Genomic DNA, 24673 nt, shown 5'->3' on the forward strand with positions numbered 1-24673 from the left:
AAGATAAAATGAGATGTTTAAAGTGATTTTCATGCTTCCAGGGGCCTTAAACACGAGATTTGAGGAATGGGTAAAAGTGAATGAAAATGGCCAATTTACTCACTCTGCGGCCTTAAAAAGTGTTTCTCCTCCACGGGAAGTGAATTAAATAACATTTGTAGGCCTTTATTGTTAAAGCAAAAATGCCCGATTTTTGATGAAAGAGATAACCACCCTCCCTTACGACATGCTTCAGAAACTAAAAAAATGGTCCGTTTTCAAATGTTGCCTCTTTGAACTACAATTCACATTTGTACGTGGAAAATCACTTTTAAAGATAAAATGAGATGTTTAAAGTGATTTTCATGCTTCCAGGGGCCTTAAACACGAGATTTGAGGAATGGGTAAAAGTGAATGAAAATGGCCAATTTACTCACTCTGCGGCCTTAAAAAGTGTTTCTCCTCTACGGGAAGTGAATAAAATACCATTTGGAGGCATTTATAGTTCAATCAAAAACGCCTGTTTTTTGGTGAAAGAGATAACCACCCCCCCTTACGACATGCTTCAGAACTGAAAAAAATGGTTCATTTTCAAATGTTGCGTCTTTGAACTACAATTCAGATTTGTACGTGGATAATCAATTTTAGAGATAAAATTAGATGTTTATAGTGATTTTCAAGCTTCCAGGGGCCGTAAACACAAGATTTGAGGAATGGGTAAATGTGAATGAAAATGGCCAATTTATGCACTCTGAGGCCTTAAAAAGTTTTTCTCCACCCCAGCAAGTGAATTAAATAACATTTGTAGGCCTTTATTGTTCAATCAAAAACGCCCGAGTTTTTGATGAAAGAGATAACCACCCCCCCTTACGACATGCTTCAGAAACTAAAAAAATGGTCAGTTTTCAAAAGTTGCCTCTTTGAACTACAATTCACATTTGTACGTGGAAAATCACTTTTAAAGATAAAATGAGATGTTTAAAGTGATTTTCATGCTTCCAGGGGCCTTAAACACAAGATTTGAGGAATGGGTAAAAGTGAATGAAAACGGCCAATTTACTCATTCTGAGGCCTTAAAAAGTGTTTCTCCTCCACGGGAAGTGAATTAAGTAATATTTGTAGGCCTTTATTGTTCAAGCGAAAACGCCCGATTTTTGACGAAAGAGATAACCACCCCCCCTTACGACATGCTTCAGAAACTAAAAAAATGGTCCGTTTTCAAATGTTGCCTCTTTGAACTACAATTCACATTTGTACGTGGAAAATCACTTTTAAAGATAAAATGATATGTTTAAAGTGATTTTCATGCTTCCAGGGGCCTTAAACACGAGATTTGAGGAATGGGTAAAAGTGAATGAAAATGGCCAATTTACTCACTCTGTGGCCTTAAAAAGTGTTTCTCCTCCACGGGAAGTGAATAAAATACCATTTGGAGGCATTTATAGTTCAATCAAAAACGCCTGTTTTTTTGGTGAAAGAGATAACCACCCCCCCCTTACAACATGCTTCAGAAACGAAAAAAATGGTTCATTTTCAAATGTTGCGTCTTTGAACTACAATTCAGATTTGTACGTGGATAATCACTTTTAGAGATAAAATTAGATGTTTAAAGTGATTTTCAAGCTTCCAGGGGCCGTAAACACAAGATTTGAGGAATGGGTAAATGTGAATGAAAATGGCCAATTTATGCACTCTGAGGCCTTAAAAAGTTTTTCACCACCCCAGCAAGTGAATTAAATAACATTTGTAGGCCTTTATTGTTCAATCAAAAACGCCCGAGTTTTTGATGAAAGAGATAACCACCCCCCCTTACGACATGCTTCAGAAACTAAAAAAATGGTCAGTTTTCAAAAGTTGCCTCTTTGAACTACAATTCACATTTGTACGTGGAAAATCACTTTTAAAGATAAAATGAGATGTTTAAAGTGATTTTCATGCTTCCAGGGGCCTTAAACACAAGATTTGAGGAATGGGTAAAAGTGAATGAAAACGGCCAATTTACTCATTCTGAGGCCTTAAAAAGTGTTTCTCCTCCACGGGAAGTGAATTAAGTAATATTTGTAGGCCTTTATTGTTCAAGCGAAAACGCCCGATTTTTGACGAAAGAGATAACCACCCCCCCTTACGACATGCTTCAGAAACTAAAAAAATGGTCCGTTTTCAAATGTTGCCTCTTTGAACTACAATTCACATTTGTACGTGGAAAATCACTTTTAAAGATAAAATGATATGTTTAAAGTGATTTAGATGCTTCCAGGGGCCTTAAACACGAGATTTGAGGAATGGGTAAAAGTGAATGAAAATGGCCAATTTACTCACTCTGCGGCCTTAAAAAGTGTTTCTCCTCCACGGGAAGTGAATAAAATACCATTTGGAGGCATTTATAGTTCAATCAAAAACGCCTGTTTTTTTGGTGAAAGAGATAACCACCCCCCCCTTACGACATGCTTCAGAAACGAAAAAAATGGTTCATTTTCAAATGTTGCGTCTTTGAACTACAATTCAGATTTGTATGTGGATAATCACTTTTAGAGATAAAATTAGATGTTTAAAGTGATTTTCAAGCTTCCAGGGGCCGTAAACACAAGATTTGAGGAATGGGTAAATGTGAATGAAAATGGCCAATTTATGCACTCTGAGGCCTTAAAAAGTTTTTCTCCACCCCAGCAAGTGAATTAAATAACATTTGGAGGCATTTATAGTTCAATCAAAAACGCCTGTTTTTTAGTGAAAGAGATAACCACCCCCCCTTACGACATGCTTCAGAAATGAAAAAAATGTCCATTTTCAAATGTTGCGTCTTTGAACGACAATTCACATTTGTACGTGGAAAATCACGTTTAAAGATAAAATGAGATGTTTAAAGTGATTTTCATGCTTCCAGGGGCCTTAAACACGAGATTTGAGGAATGGGTAAAAGTGAATGAAAATGGCCAATTTACTCACTCTGCGGCCTTAAAAAGTGTTTCTCCTCCACGGGAAGTGAATTAAATAACATTTGTAGGCCTTTATTGTTAAAGCAAAAATGCCCGATTTTTGATGAAAGAGATAACCACCCCCCCTTACGACATGCTTCAGAAACTAAAAAAATGGTCCGTTTTCAAATGTTGCCTCTTTGAACTACAATTCACATTTGTACGTGGAAAATCACTTTTAAAGATAAAATGAGATGTTTAAAGTGATTTTCATGCTTCCAGGGGCCTTAAACACGAGATTTGAGGAATGGGTAAAAGTGAATGAAAATGGCCAATTTACTCACTCTGCGGCCTTAAAAAGTGTTTCTCCTCTACGGGAAGTGAATAAAATACCATTTGGAGGCATTTATAGTTCAATCAAAAACGCCTGTTTTTTGGTGAAAGAGATAACCACCCCCCCTTACGACATGCTTCAGAAACGAAAAAAATGGTTCATTTTCAAATGTTGCGTCTTTGAACGACAATTCACATTTGTACGTGGATAATCACTTTTAGAGATAAAATTAGATGTTTAAAGTGATTTTCAAGCTTCCAGGGGCCCTAAACACAAGATTTGAGAAATGGGTAAAAGCGAATGAAAATGGCCAATTTACTCACTCTGAGGCCTTAAAATGTGTTTCTCCTCCGCGGGAAGTGAATAAAATAACATTTGGAGGCCTTTATTGTTCAATCAAAAACGCCAGTTTTTTGGTGAAAGAGTTAACCACCCCCCCTTACGACATGCTTCAGAAACGAAAAAAATGGTTCATTTTCAAATGTTGCGTCTTTGAACTACAATTCAGATTTGTACGTGGATAATCACTTTTAGAGATAAAATTAGATGTTTAAAGTGATTTTCAAGCTTCCAGGGGCCGTAAACACAAGATTTGAGGAATGGGTAAATGTGAATGAAAATGGCCAATTTATGCACTCTGAGGCCTTAAAAAGTTTTTCTCCACCCCAGCAAGTGAATTAAATACCATTTGCAGGCCTTTATTGTTCAATCAAAAACGCACGAGTTTTTGATGAAAGAGATAACCACCCCCCCTTACGACATGCTTCAGAAACTAAAAAAATGGTCCGTTTTCAAAAGTTGCCTCTTTGAACTACAATTCACATTTGTACGTGGAAAATCACTTTTAAAGATAAAATGAGATGTTTAAAGTGATTTTCATGCTTCCAGGGGCCTTAAACACAAGATTTGAGGAATGGGTAAAAGTGAATGAAAATGGCCAATTTACTCATTCTGAGGCCTTAAAAAGTGTTTCTCCTCCACGGGAAGTGAATAAAATACCATTTGGAGGCATTTATAGTTCAATCAAATACGCCTGTTTTTTTGGTGAAAGAGATAACCACCCCCCCTTACGACATGCTTCAGAAATGAAAAAAATGGTCCATTTTCAAATGTTGCGTCTTTGAACGACAATTCACATTTGTACGTGGAATATCACGTTTAAAGATAAAATGAGATGTTTAAAGTGATTTTCAAGCTTCCAGGGGCCCTAAACACAAGATTTGAGGAATGGGTAAAAGTGAATGAAAATGGCCAATTTACTCACTCTGTGGCCTTAAAAAGTGTTTCTCCTCCACGGGAAGTGAATTAAATAACATTTGTAGGCCTTTAATGTTAAAGCAAAAATGCCCGATTTTTGATGAAAGAGATAACCACCCCCCCTTACGACATGCTTCAGAAACTAAAAAAATGGTCCGTTTTCAAATGTTGCCTCTTTGAACCACAATTCACATTTGTACGTGGAAAATCACTTTTAAAGATAAAATGACATGTTTAAAGTGATTTTCATGCTTCCAGGGGCCTTAAACACGAGATTTGAGGAATGGGTAAAAGTGAATGAAAATGGCCAATTTACTCACTCTGCGGCCTTAAAAAGTGTTTCTCCTCCACGGGAAGTGAATAAAATACCATTTGGAGGCATTTATAGTTCAATCAAAAACGCCAGTTTTTTGGTGAAAGAGTTAACCACCCCCCCTTACGACATGCTTCAGAAACGAAAAAAATGGTTCATTTTCAAATGTTGCGTCTTTGAACGACAATTCACATTTGTACGTGGATAATTACTTTTAGAGATAAAATTAGATGTTTAAAGTGATTTTCAAGCTTCCAGGGGCCCTAAACACAAGATTTGAGAAATGGGTAAAAGTGAATGAAAATGGCCAATTTACTCACTCTGAGGCCTTAAAAAGTGTTTCTCCTCCACGGGAAGTGAATTAAGTAATATTTGTAGGCCTTTATTGTTCAAGCGAAAACGCCCGATTTTTGACGAAAGAGATAACCACCCCCCCTTACGACATGCTTCAGAAACTAAAAAAATGGTCCGTTTTCAAATGTTGCCTCTTTGAACTACAATTCACATTTGTACGTGGAAAATCACTTTTAAAGATAAAATGAGATGTTTAAAGTGATTTTCATGCTTCCAGGGGCCTTAAACACAAGATTTGAGGAATGGGTAAAAGTGAATGAAAATGGCCAATTTACTCACTCTGCGGCCTTAAAAAGTGTTTCTCCTCCACGGGAAGTGAATTAAATAACATTTGTAGGCCTTTATTGTTAAAGCAAAAATGCCCGATTTTTGACGAAAGAGATAACCACCCCCCCTTACGACATGCTTCAGAAACTAAAAAAATGGTCCGTTTTCAAATGTTGCCTCTTTGAACTACAATTCACATTTGTACGTGGAAAATCACTTTTAAAGATAAAATGAGATGTTTAAAGTGATTTTCATGCTTCCAGGGGCCTTAAACACGAGATTTGAGGAATGGGTAAAAGTGAATGAAAATGGCCAATTTACTCACTCTGCGGCCTTAAAAAGTGTTTCTCCTCCACGGGAAGTGAATAAAATACCATTTGGAGGCATTTATAGTTCAATCAAAAACGCCTGTTTTTTGGTGAAAGAGATAACCACCCCCCCTTACGACATGCTTCAGAAACGAAAAAAATGGTCCATTTTCAAATGTTGCGTCTTTGAACGACAATTAACATTTGTACGTGGATAATCACTTTTAGAGATAAAATTAGATGTTTAAAGTGATTTTCAAGCTTCCAGGGGCCCTAAACACAAGATATGAGAAATGGGTAAAAGTGAATGAAAATAGCCAATTTACTCACTCTGAGGCCTTAAAATGTGTTTCTCCTCCACGGGAAGTGAATAAAATAACATTTGGAGGCCTTTATTGTTCAATCAAAAACGCCAGTTTTTTGGTGAAAGAGTTAACCACCCCCCCTTACGACATGCTTCAGAAATGAAAAAAATGGTTCGTTTTCAAATGTTGCGTCTTTGAACTACAATTCAGATTTGTACGTGGATAATCAATTTTAGAGATAAAATTAGATGTTTATAGTGATTTTCAAGCTTCCAGGGGCCGTAAACACAAGATTTGAGGAATGGGTAAATGTGAATGAAAATGGCCAATTTATGCACTCTGAGGCCTTAAAAAGTTTTTCTCCACCCCAGCAAGTGAATTAAATAACATTTGTAGGCCTTTATTGTTCAATCAAAAACGCCCGAGTTTTTGATGAAAGAGATAACCACCCCCCCTTACGACATGCTTCAGAAACTAAAAAAATGGTCCGTTTTCCAAAGTTGCCTCTTTGAACTACAATTCACATTTGTACGTGGAAAATCACTTTTAAAGATAAAATGAGATGTTTAAAGTGATTTTCATGCTTCCAGGGGCCTTAAACACAAGATTTGAGGAATGGGTAAAAGTGAATGAAAATGGCCAATTTACTCATTCTGAGGCCTTAAAAAGTGTTTCTCCTCCACGGGAAGTGAATTAAGTAATATTTGTAGGCCTTTATTGTTCAAGCGAAACCGCCCGATTTTTGACGAAAGAGATAACCACCCCCCCTTACGACATGCTTCAGAAACTAAAAAAATGGTCCGTTTTCAAATGTTGCCTCTTTGAACTACAATTCACAATTGTACGTGGAAAATCACTTTTAAAGATAAAATGAGATGTTTAAAGTGATTTTCATGCTTCCAGGGGCCTTAAACACGAGATTTGAGGAATGGGTAAAAGTGAATGAAAATGGCCAATTTACTCACTCTGCGGCCTTAAAAAGTGTTTCTCCTCCACAGGAAGTGAATAAAATACCATTTGGAGGCATTTATAGTTCAATCAAAAATGCCTGTTTTTTAGTGAAAGAGATAACCACCCCCCCTTACGACATGCTTCAGAAATGAAAAAAATGTCCATTTTCAAATGTTGCGTCTTTGAACGACAATTCACATTTGTACGTGGAAAATCACGTTTAAAGATAAAATGAGATGTTTAAAGTGATTTTCATGCTTCCAGGGGCCTTAAACACGAGATTTGAGGAATGGGTAAAAGTGAATGAAAATGGCCAATTTACTCACTCTGCGGCCTTAAAAAGTGTTTCTCCTCCACGGGAAGTGAATTAAATAACATTTGTAGGCCTTTATTGTTAAAGCAAAAATGCCCGATTTTTGACGAAAGAGATAACCACCCCCCCTTACGACATGCTTCAGAAACTAAAAAAATGGTCCGTTTTCAAATGTTGCCTCTTTGAACTACAATTCACATTTGTACGTGGAAAATCACTTTTAAAGATAAAATGAGATGTTTAAAGTGATTTTCATGCTTCCAGGGGCCTTAAACACAAGATTTGAGGAATGGGTAAAAGTGAATGAAAATGGCCAATTTACTCACTCTGCGGCCTTAAAAAGTGTTTCTCCTCCACGGGAAGTGAATAAAATACCATTTGGAGGCATTTATAGTTCAATCAAAAACGCCTGTTTTTTGGTGAAAGAGATAACCACCCCCCCTTACGACATGCTTCAGAAACAAAAAAAATGGTCCATTTTCAAATGTTGCGTCTTTGAACGACAATTCACATTTGTACGTGGATAATCAATTTTAGAGATAAAATTAGATGTTTATAGTGATTTTCAAGCTTCCAGGGGCCGTAAACACAAGATTTGAGGAATGGGTAAATGTGAATGAAAATGGCCAATTTATGCACTCTGAGGCCTTAAAAAGTTTTTCTCCACCCCAGCAAGTGAATTAAATAACATTTGTAGGCCTTTATTGTTCAATCAAAAACGCCCGAGTTTTTGATGAAAGAGATAACCACCCCCCCTTACGACATGCTTCAGAAACTAAAAAAATGGTCCGTTTTCAAAAGTTGCCTCTTTGAACTACAATTCACATTTGTACGTGGAAAATCACTTTTAAAGATAAAATGAGATGTTTAAAGTGATTTTCATGCTTCCAGGGGCCTTAAACACAAGATTTGAGGAATGGGTAAAAGTGAATGAAAATGGCCAATTTACTCATTCTGAGGCCTTAAAAAGTGTTTCTCCTCCACGGGAAGTGAATTAAGTAATATTTGTAGGCCTTTATTGTTCAAGCGAAAACGCCCGATTTTTGACGAAAGAGATAACCACCCCCCCTTATGACATGCTTCAGAAACTAAAAAAATGGTCCGTTTTCAAATGTTGCCTCTTTGAACTACAATTCACATTTGTACGTGGAAAATCACTTTTAAAGATAAAATGAGATGTTTAAAGTGATTTTCATGCTTCCAGGGGCCTTAAACACGAGATTTGAGGAATGGGTAAAAGTGAATGAAAATGGCCAATTTACTCACTCTGCGGCCTTAAAAAGTGTTTCTCCTCCACGGGAAGTGAATAAAATACCATTTGGAGGCATTTATAGTTCAATCAAAAACGGCTATTTTTTTGGTGAAAGAGATAACCACCCCCCCTTACGACATGCTTCAGAAACGAAAAAAATGGTTCATTTTCAAATGTTGCGTCTTTGAACTACAATTCAGATTTGTATGTGGATAATCACTTTTAGAGATAAAATTAGATGTTTAAAGTGATTTTCAAGCTTCCAGGGGCCGTAAACACAAGATTTGAGGAATGGGTAAATGTGAATGAAAATGGCCAATTTATGCACTCTGAGGCCTTAAAAAGTTTTTCTCCACCCCAGCAAGTGAATTAAATAACATTTGTAGGCCTTTATTGTTCAATCAAAAACGCCCGAGTTTTTGATGAAAGAGATAACCACCCCCCCTTACGACATGCTTCAGAAACTAAAAAAATGGTCCGTTTTCAAAAGTTGCCTCTTTGAACTACAATTCACATTTGTACGTGGAAAATCACTTTTAAAGATAAAATGAGATGTTTAAAGTGATTTTCATGCTTCCAGGGGCCTTAAACACAAGATTTGAGGAATGGGTAAAAGTGAATGAAAATGGCCAATTTACTCATTCTGAGGCCTTAAAAAGTGTTTCTCCTCCACGGGAAGTGAATAAAATACCATTTGGAGGCATTTATAGTTCAATCAAAAACGCCTGTTTTTTTGGTGAAAGAGATAACCACCCCCCCCTTACGACATGCTTCAGAAATGAAAAAAATGGTCCATTTTCAAATGTTGCGTCTTTGAACTAAAATTCACATTTGTACGTGGATAATCACTTTTAGAGATAAAATTAGATGTTTAAAGTGATTTTCAAGCTTCCAGGGGCCGTAAACACAAGATTTGAGGAATGGGTAAATGTGAATGAAAATGGCCAATTTATGCACTCTGAGGCCTTAAAAAGTTTTTCTCCACCCCAGCAAGTGAATTAAATAACATTTGTAGGCCTTTATTGTTCAATCAAAAACGTCCGAGTTTTTGATGAAAGAGATAACCACCCCCCCTTACGACATGCTTCAGAAACTAAAAAAATGGTCCGTTTTCAAATGTTGCCTCTTTGAACTACAATTCACATTTGTACGTGGAAAATCACTTTTAAAGATAAAATGAGATGTTTAAAGTGATTTTCATGCTTCCAGGGGCCTTAAACACAAGATTTGAGGAATGGGTAAAAGTGAATGAAAATGGCCAATTTACTCACTCTGCGGCCTTAAAAAGTGTTTCTCCTCCACGGGAAGTGAATTAAATAACATTTGTAGGCCTTTATTGTTAAAGCAAAAATGCCCGATTTTTGACGAAAGAGATAACCACCCCCCCTTACGACATGCTTCAGAAACTAAAAAAATGGTCCGTTTTCAAATGTTGCCTCTTTGAACTACAATTCACATTTGTACGTGGAAAATCACTTTTAAAGATAAAATGAGATGTTTAAAGTGATTTTCATGCTTCCAGGGGCCTTAAACACAAGATTTGAGGAATGGGTAAAAGTGAATGAAAATGGCCAATTTACTCACTCTGCGGCCTTAAAAAGTGTTTCTCCTCCACGGGAAGTGAATAAAATACCATTTGGAGGCATTTATAGTTCAATCAAAAACGCCTGTTTTTTGGTGAAAGAGATAACCACCCCCCCTTACGACATGCTTCAGAAACAAAAAAAATGGTCCATTTTCAAATGTTGCGTCTTTGAACGACAATTCACATTTGTACGTGGATAATCAATTTTAGAGATAAAATTAGATGTTTATAGTGATTTTCAAGCTTCCAGGGGCCGTAAACACAAGATTTGAGGAATGGGTAAATGTGAATGAAAATGGCCAATTTATGCACTCTGAGGCCTTAAAAAGTTTTTCTCCACCCCAGCAAGTGAATTAAATAACATTTGTAGGCCTTTATTGTTCAATCAAAAACGCCCGAGTTTTTGATGAAAGAGATAACCACCCCCCCTTACGACATGCTTCAGAAACTAAAAAAATGGTCAGTTTTCAAAAGTTGCCTCTTTGAACTACAATTCACATTTGTACGTGGAAAATCACTTTTAAAGATAAAATGAGATGTTTAAAGTGATTTTCATGCTTCCAGGGGCCTTAAACACAAGATTTGAGGAATGGGTAAAAGTGAATGAAAACGGCCAATTTACTCATTCTGAGGCCTTAAAAAGTGTTTCTCCTCCACGGGAAGTGAATTAAGTAATATTTGTAGGCCTTTATTGTTCAAGCGAAAACGCCCGATTTTTGACGAAAGAGATAACCACCCCCCCTTACGACATGCTTCAGAAACTAAAAAAATGGTCCGTTTTCAAATGTTGCCTCTTTGAACTACAATTCACATTTGTACGTGGAAAATCACTTTTAAAGATAAAATGATATGTTTAAAGTGATTTTCATGCTTCCAGGGGCCTTAAACACGAGATTTGAGGAATGGGTAAAAGTGAATGAAAATGGCCAATTTACTCACTCTGCGGCCTTAAAAAGTGTTTCTCCTCCACGGGAAGTGAATAAAATACCATTTGGAGGCATTTATAGTTCAATCAAAAACGCCTGTTTTTTTGGTGAAAGAGATAACCACCCCCCCCTTACGACATGCTTCAGAAACGAAAAAAATGGTTCATTTTCAAATGTTGCGTCTTTGAACTACAATTCAGATTTGTACGTGGATAATCACTTTTAGAGATAAAATTAGATGTTTAAAGTGATTTTCAAGCTTCCAGGGGCCGTAAACACAAGATTTGAGGAATGGGTAAATGTGAATGAAAATGGCCAATTTATGCACTCTGAGGCCTTAAAAAGTTTTTCACCACCCCAGCAAGTGAATTAAATAACATTTGTAGGCCTTTATTGTTCAATCAAAAACGCCCGAGTTTTTGATGAAAGAGATAACCACCCCCCCTTACGACATGCTTCAGAAACTAAAAAAATGGTCAGTTTTCAAAAGTTGCCTCTTTGAACTACAATTCACATTTGTACGTGGAAAATCACTTTTAAAGATAAAATGAGATGTTTAAAGTGATTTTCATGCTTCCAGGGGCCTTAAACACAAGATTTGAGGAATGGGTAAAAGTGAATGAAAACGGCCAATTTACTCATTCTGAGGCCTTAAAAAGTGTTTCTCCTCCACGGGAAGTGAATTAAGTAATATTTGTAGGCCTTTATTGTTCAAGCGAAAACGCCCGATTTTTGACGAAAGAGATAACCACCCCCCCTTACGACATGCTTCAGAAACTAAAAAAATGGTCCGTTTTCAAATGTTGCCTCTTTGAACTACAATTCACATTTGTACGTGGAAAATCACTTTTAAAGATAAAATGATATGTTTAAAGTGATTTAGATGCTTCCAGGGGCCTTAAACACGAGATTTGAGGAATGGGTAAAAGTGAATGAAAATGGCCAATTTACTCACTCTGCGGCCTTAAAAAGTGTTTCTCCTCCACGGGAAGTGAATAAAATACCATTTGGAGGCATTTATAGTTCAATCAAAAACGCCTGTTTTTTTGGTGAAAGAGATAACCACCCCCCCCTTACGACATGCTTCAGAAACGAAAAAAATGGTTCATTTTCAAATGTTGCGTCTTTGAACTACAATTCAGATTTGTACGTGGATAATCACTTTTAGAGATAAAATTAGATGTTTAAAGTGATTTTCAAGCTTCCAGGGGCCGTAAACACAAGATTTGAGGAATGGGTAAATGTGAATGAAAATGGCCAATTTATGCACTCTGAGGCCTTAAAAAGTTTTTCTCCACCCCAGCAAGTGAATTAAATAACATTTGGAGGCATTTATAGTTCAATCAAAAACGCCTGTTTTTTAGTGAAAGAGATAACCACCCCCCCTTACGACATGCTTCAGAAATGAAAAAAATGTCCATTTTCAAATGTTGCGTCTTTGAACGACAATTCACATTTGTACGTGGAAAATCACGTTTAAAGATAAAATGAGATGTTTAAAGTGATTTTCATGCTTCCAGGGGCCTTAAACACGAGATTTGAGGAATGGGTAAAAGTGAATGAAAATGGCCAATTTACTCACTCTGCGGCCTTAAAAAGTGTTTCTCCTCCACGGGAAGTGAATTAAATAACATTTGTAGGCCTTTATTGTTAAAGCAAAAATGCCCGATTTTTGATGAAAGAGATAACCACCCCCCCTTACGACATGCTTCAGAAACTAAAAAAATGGTCCGTTTTCAAATGTTGCCTCTTTGAACTACAATTCACATTTGTACGTGGAAAATCACTTTTAAAGATAAAATGAGATGTTTAAAGTGATTTTCATGCTTCCAGGGGCCTTAAACACGAGATTTGAGGAATGGGTAAAAGTGAATGAAAATGGCCAATTTACTCACTCTGCGGCCTTAAAAAGTGTTTCTCCTCTACGGGAAGTGAATAAAATACCATTTGGAGGCATTTATAGTTCAATCAAAAACGCCTGTTTTTTGGTGAAAGAGATAACCACCCCCCCTTACGACATGCTTCAGAACTGAAAAAAATGGTTCATTTTCAAATGTTGCGTCTTTGAACTACAATTCAGATTTGTACGTGGATAATCAATTTTAGAGATAAAATTAGATGTTTATAGTGATTTTCAAGCTTCCAGGGGCCGTAAACACAAGATTTGAGGAATGGGTAAATGTGAATGAAAATGGCCAATTTATGCACTCTGAGGCCTTAAAAAGTTTTTCTCCACCCCAGCAAGTGAATTAAATAACATTTGTAGGCCTTTATTGTTCAATCAAAAACGCCCGAGTTTTTGATGAAAGAGATAACCACCCCCCCTTACGACATGCTTCAGAAACTAAAAAAATGGTCAGTTTTCAAAAGTTGCCTCTTTGAACTACAATTCACATTTGTACGTGGAAAATCACTTTTAAAGATAAAATGAGATGTTTAAAGTGATTTTCATGCTTCCAGGGGCCTTAAACACAAGATTTGAGGAATGGGTAAAAGTGAATGAAAACGGCCAATTTACTCATTCTGAGGCCTTAAAAAGTGTTTCTCCTCCACGGGAAGTGAATTAAGTAATATTTGTAGGCCTTTATTGTTCAAGCGAAAACGCCCGATTTTTGACGAAAGAGATAACCACCCCCCCTTACGACATGCTTCAGAAACTAAAAAAATGGTCCGTTTTCAAATGTTGCCTCTTTGAACTACAATTCACATTTGTACGTGGAAAATCACTTTTAAAGATAAAATGATATGTTTAAAGTGATTTTCATGCTTCCAGGGGCCTTAAACACGAGATTTGAGGAATGGGTAAAAGTGAATGAAAATGGCCAATTTACTCACTCTGTGGCCTTAAAAAGTGTTTCTCCTCCACGGGAAGTGAATAAAATACCATTTGGAGGCATTTATAGTTCAATCAAAAACGCCTGTTTTTTTGGTGAAAGAGATAACCACCCCCCCCTTACAACATGCTTCAGAAACGAAAAAAATGGTTCATTTTCAAATGTTGCGTCTTTGAACTACAATTCAGATTTGTACGTGGATAATCACTTTTAGAGATAAAATTAGATGTTTAAAGTGATTTTCAAGCTTCCAGGGGCCGTAAACACAAGATTTGAGGAATGGGTAAATGTGAATGAAAATGGCCAATTTATGCACTCTGAGGCCTTAAAAAGTTTTTCACCACCCCAGCAAGTGAATTAAATAACATTTGTAGGCCTTTATTGTTCAATCAAAAACGCCCGAGTTTTTGATGAAAGAGATAACCACCCCCCCTTACGACATGCTTCAGAAACTAAAAAAATGGTCAGTTTTCAAAAGTTGCCTCTTTGAACTACAATTCACATTTGTACGTGGAAAATCACTTTTAAAGATAAAATGAGATGTTTAAAGTGATTTTCATGCTTCCAGGGGCCTTAAACACAAGATTTGAGGAATGGGTAAAAGTGAATGAAAACGGCCAATTTACTCATTCTGAGGCCTTAAAAAGTGTTTCTCCTCCACGGGAAGTGAATTAAGTAATATTTGTAGGCCTTTATTGTTCAAGCGAAAACGCCCGATTTTTGACGAAAGAGATAACCACCCCCCCTTACGACATGCTTCAGAAACTAAAAAAATGGTCCGTTTTCAAATGTTGCCTCTTTGAACTACAATTCACATTTGTACGTGGAAAATCACTTTTAAAGATAAAATGATATGTTTAAAGTGATTTAGATGCTTCCAGGGGCCTTAAACACGAGATTTGAGGAATGGGTAAAAGTGAATGAAAATGGCCAATTTACTCACTCTGCTGCCTTAAAAAGTGTTTCTCCTCCACGGGAAGTGAATAAAATACCATTTGGAGGCATTTATAGTTCAATCAAAAACGCCTGTTTTTTTGGTGAAAGAGATAACCACCCCCCCCTTACGACATGCTTCAGAAACGAAAAAAATGGTTCATTTTCAAATGTTGCGTCTTTGAACTACAATTCAGATTTGTATGTGGATAATCACTTTTAGAGATAAAATTAGATGTTTAAAGTGATTTTCAAGCTTCCAGGGGCCGTAAACACAAGATTTGAGGAATGGGTAAATGTGAATGAAAATGGCCAATTTATGCACTCTGAGGCCTTAAAAAGTTTTTCTCCACCCCAGCAAGTGAATTAAATAACATTTGGAGGCATTTATAGTTCAATCAAAAACGCCTGTTTTTTAGTGAAAGAGATAACCACCCCCCCTTACGACATGCTTCAGAAATGAAAAAAATGTCCATTTTCAAATGTTGCGTCTTTGAACGACAATTCACATTTGTACGTGGAAAATCACGTTTAAAGATAAAATGAGATGTTTAAAGTGATTTTCATGCTTCCAGGGGCCTTAAACACGAGATTTGAGGAATGGGTAAAAGTGAATGAAAATGGCCAATTTACTCACTCTGCGGCCTTAAAAAGTGTTTCTCCTCCACGGGAAGTGAATTAAATAACATTTGTAGGCCTTTATTGTTAAAGCAAAAATGCCCGATTTTTGATGAAAGAGATAACCACCCCCCCTTACGACATGCTTCAGAAACTAAAAAAATGGTCCGTTTTCAAATGTTGCCTCTTTGAACTACAATTCACATTTGTACGTGGAAAATCACTTTTAAAGATAAAATGAGATGTTTAAAGTGATTTTCATGCTTCCAGGGGCCTTAAACACGAGATTTGAGGAATGGGTAAAAGTGAATGAAAATGGCCAATTTACTCACTCTGCGGCCTTAAAAAGTGTTTCTCCTCTACGGGAAGTGAATAAAATACCATTTGGAGGCATTTATAGTTCAATCAAAAACGCCTGTTTTTTGGTGAAAGAGATAACCACCCCCCCTTACGACATGCTTCAGAAACGAAAAAAATGGTTCATTTTCAAATGTTGCGTCTTTGAACGACAATTCACATTTGTACGTGGATAATCACTTTTAGAGATAAAATTAGATGTTTAAAGTGATTTTCAAGCTTCCAGGGGCCCTAAACACAAGATTTGAGAAATGGGTAAAAGCGAATGAAAATGGCCAATTTACTCACTCTGAGGCCTTAAAATGTGTTTCTCCTCCGCGGGAAGTGAATAAAATAACATTTGGAGGCCTTTATTGTTCAATCAAAAACGCCAGTTTTTTGGTGAAAGAGTTAACCACCCCCCCTTACGACATGCTTCAGAAACGAAAAAAATGGTTCATTTTCAAATGTTGCGTCTTTGAACTACAATTCAGATTTGTACGTGGATAATCACTTTTAGAGATAAAATTAGATGTTTAAAGTGATTTTCAAGCTTCCAGGGGCCGTAAACACAAGATTTGAGGAATGGGTAAATGTGAATGAAAATGGCCAATTTATGCACTCTGAGGCCTTAAAAAGTTTTTCTCCACCCCAGCAAGTGAATTAAATACCATTTGCAGGCCTTTATTGTTCAATCAAAAACGCACGAGTTTTTGATGAAAGAGATAACCACCCCCCCTTACGACATGCTTCAGAAACTAAAAAAATGGTCCGTTTTCAAAAGTTGCCTCTTTGAACTACAATTCACATTTGTACGTGGAAAATCACTTTTAAAGATAAAATGAGATGTTTAAAGTGATTTTCATGCTTCCAGGGGCCTTAAACACAAGATTTGAGGAATGGGTAAAAGTGAATGAAAATGGCCAATTTACTCATTCTGAGGCCTTAAAAAGTGTTTCTCCTCCACGGGAAGTGAATAAAATACCATTTGGAGGCATTTATAGTTCAATCAAATACGCCTGTTTTTTTGGTGAAAGAGATAACCACCCCCCCTTACGACATGCTTCAGAAATGAAAAAAATGGTCCATTTTCAAATGTTGCGTCTTTGAACGACAATTCACATTTGTACGTGGAATATCACGTTTAAAGATAAAATGAGATGTTTAAAGTGATTTTCAAGCTTCCAGGGGCCCTAAACACAAGATTTGAGGAATGGGTAAAAGTGAATGAAAATGGCCAATTTACTCACTCTGTGGCCTTAAAAAGTGTTTCTCCTCCACGGGAAGTGAATTAAATAACATTTGTAGGCCTTTAATGTTAAAGCAAAAATGCCCGATTTTTGATGAAAGAGATAACCACCCCCCCTTACGACATGCTTCAGAAACTAAAAAAATGGTCCGTTTTCAAATGTTGCCTCTTTGAACCACAATTCACATTTGTACGTGGAAAATCACTTTTAAAGATAAAATGACATGTTTAAAGTGATTTTCATGCTTCCAGGGGCCTTAAACACGAGATTTGAGGAATGGGTAAAAGTGAATGAAAATGGCCAATTTACTCACTCTGCGGCCTTAAAAAGTGTTTCTCCTCCACGGGAAGTGAATAAAATACCATTTGGAGGCATTTATAGTTCAATCAAAAACGCCAGTTTTTTGGTGAAAGAGTTAACCACCCCCCCTTACGACATGCTTCAGAAACGAAAAAAATGGTTCATTTTCAAATGTTGCGTCTTTGAACGACAATTCACATTTGTACGTGGATAATCACTTTTAGAGATAAAATTAGATGTTTAAAGTGATTTTCAAGCTTCCAGGGGCCCTAAACACAAGATTTGAGAAATGGGTAAAAGTGAATGAAAATGGCCAATTTACTCACTCTGAGGCCTTAAAAAGTGTTTCTCCTCCACGGGAAGTGAATTAAGTAATATTTGTAGGCCTTTATTGTTCAAGCGAAAACGCCCGATTTTTGACGAAAGAGATAACCACCCCCCCTTACGACATGCTTCAGAAACTAAAAAAATGGTCCGTTTTCAAATGTTGCCTCTTTGAACTACAATTCACATTTGTACGTGGAAAATCACTTTTAAAGATAAAATGAGATGTTTAAAGTGATTTTCATGCTTCCAGGGGCCTTAAACACAAGATTTGAGGAATGGGTAAAAGTGAATGAAAATGGCCAATTTACTCACTCTGCGGCCTTAAAAAGTGTTTCTCCTCCACGGGAAGTGAATTAAATAACATTTGTAGGCCTTTATTGTTAAAGCAAAAATGCCCGATTTTTGACGAAAGAGATAACCACCCCCCCTTACGACATGCTTCAGAAACTAAAAAAATGGTCCGTTTTCAAATGTTGCCTCTTTGAACTACAATTCACATTTGTACGTGGAAAATCACTTTTAAAGATAAAATGAGATGTTTAAAGTGATTTTCATGCTTCCAGGGGCCTTAAACACGAGATTTGAGGAATGGGTAAAAGTGAATGAAAATGGCCAATTTACTCACTCTGCGGCCTTAAAAAGTGTTTCTCCTCCACGGGAAGTGAATAAAATACCATTTGGAGGCATTTATAGTTCAATCAAAAACGCCTGTTTTTTGGTGAAAGAGATAACCACCCCCCCTTACGACATGCTTCAGAAACGAAAAAAATGGTCCATTTTCAAATGTTGCGTCTTTGAACGACAATTAACATTTGTACGTGGATAATCACTTTTAGAGATAAAATTAGATGTTTAAAGTGATTTTCAAGCTTCCAGGGGCCCTAAACACAAGATATGAGAAATGGGTAAAAGTGAATGAAAATAGCCAATTTACTCACTCTGAGGCCTTAAAATGTGTTTCTCCTCCACGGGAAGTGAATAAAATAACATTTGGAGGCCTTTATTGTTCAATCAAAAACGCCAGTTTTTTGGTGAAAGAGTTAACCACCCCCCCTTACGACATGCTTCAGAAATGAAAAAAATGGTTCGTTTTCAAATGTTGCGTCTTTGAACTACAATTCAGATTTGTACGTGGATAATCAATTTTAGAGATAAAATTAGATGTTTATAGTGATTTTCAAGCTTCCAGGGGCCGTAAACACAAGATTTGAGGAATGGGTAAATGTGAATGAAAATGGCCAATTTATGCACTCTGAGGCCTTAAAAAGTTTTTCTCCACCCCAGCAAGTGAATTAAATAACATTTGTAGGCCTTTATTGTTCAATCAAAAACGCCCGAGTTTTTGATGAAAGAGATAACCACCCCCCCTTACGACATGCTTCAGAAACTAAAAAAATGGTCCGTTTTCCAAAGTTGCCTCTTTGAACTACAATTCACATTTGTACGTGGAAAATCACTTTTAAAGATAAAATGAGATGTTTAAAGTGATTTTCATGCTTCCAGGGGCCTTAAACACAAGATTTGAGGAATGGGTAAAAGTGAATGAAAATGGCCAATTTACTCATTCTGAGGCCTTAAAAAGTGTTTCTCCTCCACGGGAAGTGAATTAAGTAATATTTGTAGGCCTTTATTGTTCAAGCGAAACCGCCCGATTTTTGACGAAAGAGATAACCACCCCCCCTTACGACATGCTTCAGAAACTAAAAAAATGGTCCGTTTTCAAATGTTGCCTCTTTGAACTACAATTCACAATTGTACGTGGAAAATCACTTTTAAAGATAAAATGAGATGTTTAAAGTGATTTTCATGCTTCCAGGGGCCTTAAACACGAGATTTGAGGAATGGGTAAAAGTGAATGAAAATGGCCAATTTACTCACTCTGCGGCCTTAAAAAGTGTTTCTCCTCCACAGGAAGTGAATAAAATACCATTTGGAGGCATTTATAGTTCAATCAAAAATGCCTGTTTTTTAGTGAAAGAGATAACCACCCCCCCTTACGACATGCTTCAGAAATGAAAAAAATGTCCATTTTCAAATGTTGCGTCTTTGAACGACAATTCACATTTGTACGTGGAAAATCACGTTTAAAGATAAAATGAGATGTTTAAAGTGATTTTCATGCTTCCAGGGGCCTTAAACACGAGATTTGAGGAATGGGTAAAAGTGAATGAAAATGGCCAATTTACTCACTCTGCGGCCTTAAAAAGTGTTTCTCCTCCACGGGAACTGAATTAAATAACATTTGTAGGCCTTTATTGTTAAAGCAAAAATGCCCGATTTTTGACGAAAGAGATAACCACCCCCCCTTACGACATGCTTCAGAAACTAAAAAAATGGTCCGTTTTCAAATGTTGCGTCTTTGAACGACAATTCACATTTGTCCGTGGATAATCACTTTTAGAGATAAAATTAGATGTTTAAAGTGATTTTCAAGCTTCCAGGGGCCCTAAACACAAGATTTGAGAAATGGGTAAAAGCGAATGAAAATGGCCAATTTACTCACTCTGAGGCCTTAAAATGTGTTTCTCCTCCACGGGAAGTGAATAAAATAACATTTGGAGGCCTTTATTGTTCAATCAAAAACGCCAGTTTTTTGGTGAAAGAGTTAACCACCCCCCCTTACGACATGCTTCAGAAACGAAAAAAATGGTTCATTTTCAAATGTTGCGTCTTTGAACTACAATTCAGATTTGTACGTGGATAATCACTTTTAGAGATAAAATTAGATGTTTAAAGTGATTTTCAAGCTTCCAGGGGCCGTAAACACAAGATTTGAGGAATGGGTAAAAGTGAATGAAAATGGCCAATTTATGCACTCTGAGGCCTTAAAAAGTTTTTCTCCACCCCAGCAAGTGAATTAAATAACATTTGTAGGCCTTTAATGTTAAAGCAAAAATGCCCGATTTTTGACGAAAGAGATAACCACCCCCCCTTACGACATGCTTAAGAAACTAAAAAAATGGTCCGTTTTCAAATGTTGCCTCTTTGAACCACAATTCACATTTGTACGTGGAAAATCACTTTTAAAGATAAAATGAGATGTTTAAAGTGATTTTCATGCTTCCAGGGGCCTTAAACACGAGATTTGAGGAATGGGTAAAAGTGAATGAAAATGGCCAATTTACTCACTCTGCGGCCTTAAAAAGTGTTTCTCCTCCACGGGAAGTGAATAAAATACCATTTGGAGGCATTTATAGTTCAATCAAAAACGCCAGTTTTTTGGTGAAAGAGTTAACCACCCCCCCTTACGACATGCTTCAGAAACAAAAAAAATGGTTCATTTTCAAATGTTGCGTCTTTGAACGACAATTCACATTTGTACGTGGATAATCACTTTTAGAGATAAAATTAGATGTTTAAAGTGATTTTCAAGCTTCCAGGGGCCCTAAACACAAGATTTGAGAAATGGGTAAAAGTGAATGAAAATGGCCAATTTACTCACTCTGAGGCCTTAAAATGTGTTTCTCCTCCACGGGAAGTGAATGAAATAACATTTGGAGGCCTTTATTTTTCAATCAAAAACGCCAGTTTTTTGGTGAAAGAGTTAACCACCCCCCCTTACGACATGCTTCAGAAACGTAAAAAATGGTTCATTTTCAAATGTTGCGTCTTTGAACTACAATTCAGATTTGTACGTGGATAATCAATTTTAGAGATAAAATTAGATGTTTATAGTGATTTTCAAGCTTCCAGGGGCCGTAAACACAAGATTTGAGGAATGGGTAAATGTGAATGAAAATGGCCAATTTATGCACTCTGAGGCCTTAAAAAGTTTTTCTCCACCCCAGCAAGTGAATTAAATAACATTTGTAGGCCTTTATTGTTCAATCAAAAACGCCCGAGTTTTTGGATGAAAGAGATAACCACCCCCCCTTACGACATGCTTCAGAAACTAAAAAAATGGTCCGTTTTCAAAAGTTGCCTCTTTGAACTACAATTCACATTTGTACGTGGAAAATCACTTTTAAAGATAAAATGAGATGTTTAAAGTGATTTTCATGCTTCCAGGGGCCTTAAACACAAGATTTGAGGAATGGGTAAAAGTGAATGAAAATGGCCAATTTACTCATTCTGAGGCCTTAAAAAGTGTTTCTCCTCCACGGGAAGTGAATTAAGTAATATTTGTAGGCCTTTATTGTTCAAGCGAAAACGCCCGATTTTTGACGAAAGAGATAACCACCCCCCCTTACGACATGGTTCAGAAACTAAAAAAATGGTCCGTTTTCAAATGTTGCCTCTTTGAACTACAATTCACATTTGTACGTGGAAAATCACTTTTAAAGATAAAATGAGATGTTTAAAGTGATTTTCATGCTTCCAGGGGCCTTAAACACGAGATTTGAGGAATGGGTAAAAGTGAATGAAAATGGCCAATTTACTCACTCTGCGGCCTTAAAAAGTGTTTCTCCTCCACGGGAAGTGAATAAAATACCATTTGGAGGCATTTATAGTTCAATCAAAAACGCCTGTTTTTTTGGTGAAAGAGATAACCACCCCCCCCTTACGACATGCTTCAGAAATGAAAAAAATGGTTCATTTTCAAATGTTGCGTCTTTGAACTACAATTCACATTTGTACGTGGATAATCACTTTTCGAGATAAAATTAGATGTTTAAAGTGATTTTCAAGCTTCCAGGGGCCGTAAACACAAGATTTGAGGAATGGGTAAATGTGAATGAAAATGGCCAATTTATGCACTCTGAGGCCTTAAAAAGTTTTTCTCCACCCCAGCAAGTGAATTAAATAACATTTGTAGGCCTTTATTGTTCAATCGAAAACGTCCGAGTTTTTGATGAAAGAGATAACCACCCCCCCTTACGACATGCTTCAGAAACTAAAAAAATGGTCCGTTTTCAAATGTTGCCTCTTTGAACTACAATTCACATTTGTACGTGGAAAATCACTTTTAAAGATAAAATGAGATGTTTAAAGTGATTTTCATGCTTCCAGGGGCCTTAAGCACAAGATTTGAGGAATGGGTAAAAGTGAATGAAAATGGCCAATTTACTCATTCTGAGGCCTTAAAAAGTGTTTCTCCTCCACGGGAAGTGAATTAAGTAATATTTGTAGGCCTTTATTGTTCAAGCGAAAACTCCTGATTTTTGGCGAAAGAGATAACCACCCCCCCTTACGACATGCTTCAGAAACTAAAAAAATAGTCCGTTTTCAAATGTTGCCTCTTTGAACTACAATTCACAATTGTACGTGGAAAATCACTTTTAAAGATAAAATGAGATGTTTAAAGTGATTTTCATGCTTCCAGGGGCCTTAAACACGAGATTTGAGGAATGGGTAAAAGTGAATGAAAATGGCCAATTTACTCACTCTGCGGCCTTAAAAAGTGTTTCTCCTCCACAGGAAGTGAATAAAATACCATTTTGAGGCATTTATAGTTCAATCAAAAACGCCTGTTTTCTAGTGAAAGAGATAACCACCCCCCCTTACGACATGCTTCAGAAATTAAAAAAATGTCCATTTTCAAATGTTGCGTCTTTGAACGACAATTCACATTTGTACGTGGAAAATCACGTTTAAAGATAAAATGAGATGTTTAAAGTGATTTTCATGCTTCCAGGGGCCTTAAACACGAGATTTGAGGAATGGGTAAAAGTGAATGAAAATGGCCAATTTACTCACTCTGCGGCCTTAAAAAGTGTTTCTCCTCCACGGGAAGTGAATTAAATAACATTTGTAGGCCTTTATTGTTAAAGCAAAAACGCCCGATTTTTGATGAAAGAGATAACCACCCCCCCTTACGACATGCTTCAGAAACTAAAAAAATGGTCCGTTTTCAAATGTTGCCTCTTTGCACTACAATTCACATTTGTACTTGGAAAATCACTTTTAAAGATAAAATGAGATGTTTAAAGTGATTTTCATGCTTCCAGGGGCCTTAAACACGAGATTTGAGGAATGGGTAAAAGTGAATGAAAATGGCCAATTTACTCACTCTGTGGCCTTAAAAAGTGTTTCTCCTCCACGGGAAGTGAATAAAATACCATTTGGAGGCCTTTATTGTTCAATCAAAAACGCCTGTTTTTTGGTGAAAGAGATAACCACCCCCCCTTACGACATGCTTCAGAAACGAAAAAAATGGTCCATTTTCCAATGTTGCGTCTTTGAACAACAATTCACATTTGTACGTGGATAATCATTTTTAGAGATAAAATTAGATGTTAGATGTTTAAAGTGATTTTCAAGCTTCCAGGGGCCGTAAACACAAGATTTGAGGAATGGGTAAATGTGAATGAAAATGGCCAATTTATGCACTCTGAGGCCTTAAAATGTTTTTCTCCACCCCAGCAAGTGAATTAAATACCATTTGTAGGCCTTTATTGTTCAATCAAAAACGCCCGAGTTTTTGATGAAAGAGATAACCACCCACCCTTACGACATGCTTCAGAAACTAAAAAAATGGTCTGTTTTCAAATGTTGCCTCTTTGAACTACAATTCACATTTGTAAGTGGAAAATCACGTTTAAAGATAAAATGAGATGTTTAAAGTGATTTTCATGCTTCCAGGGGCCTTAAACATGAGATTTGAGGAATGGGTAAAAGTGAATGAAAATGGCCAATTTACTCACTCTGCGGCCTTAAAAAGTGTTTCTCCTCCACGGGAAGTGAATAAAATACCATTTGGAGGGATTTATAGTTCAATCAAAAACGCCTGTTTTTTGGTGAAAGAGATAACCACCCCCCCTTACGACATGCTTCAGAAACGAAAAAAATGGTCCATTTTCAAATGTTGCGTCTTTGAACGACAATTCACATTTGTACGTGGATAATCACTTTTAGAGATAAAATTAGATGTTTAAAGTGATTTTCAAGCTTCCAGGGGCCCTAAACACAAGATTTGAGAAATGGGTAAAAGTGAATGAAAATGGCCAATTTACTCACTCTGAGGCCCTAAAAAGTGTTTCTCCTCCACGGGAAGTGAATAAAATAACATTTGGAGGCCTTTATTGTTCAATCAAAAACACCAGTTTTTTGGTGAAAGAGATAACCACCCCCCCTTA

Source organism: Triturus cristatus, chromosome 9 (genome assembly GCF_964204655.1).
Source record: "Triturus cristatus chromosome 9, aTriCri1.1, whole genome shotgun sequence".
NCBI classification, from domain to species: Eukaryota; Metazoa; Chordata; class Amphibia; order Caudata; family Salamandridae; genus Triturus; species Triturus cristatus.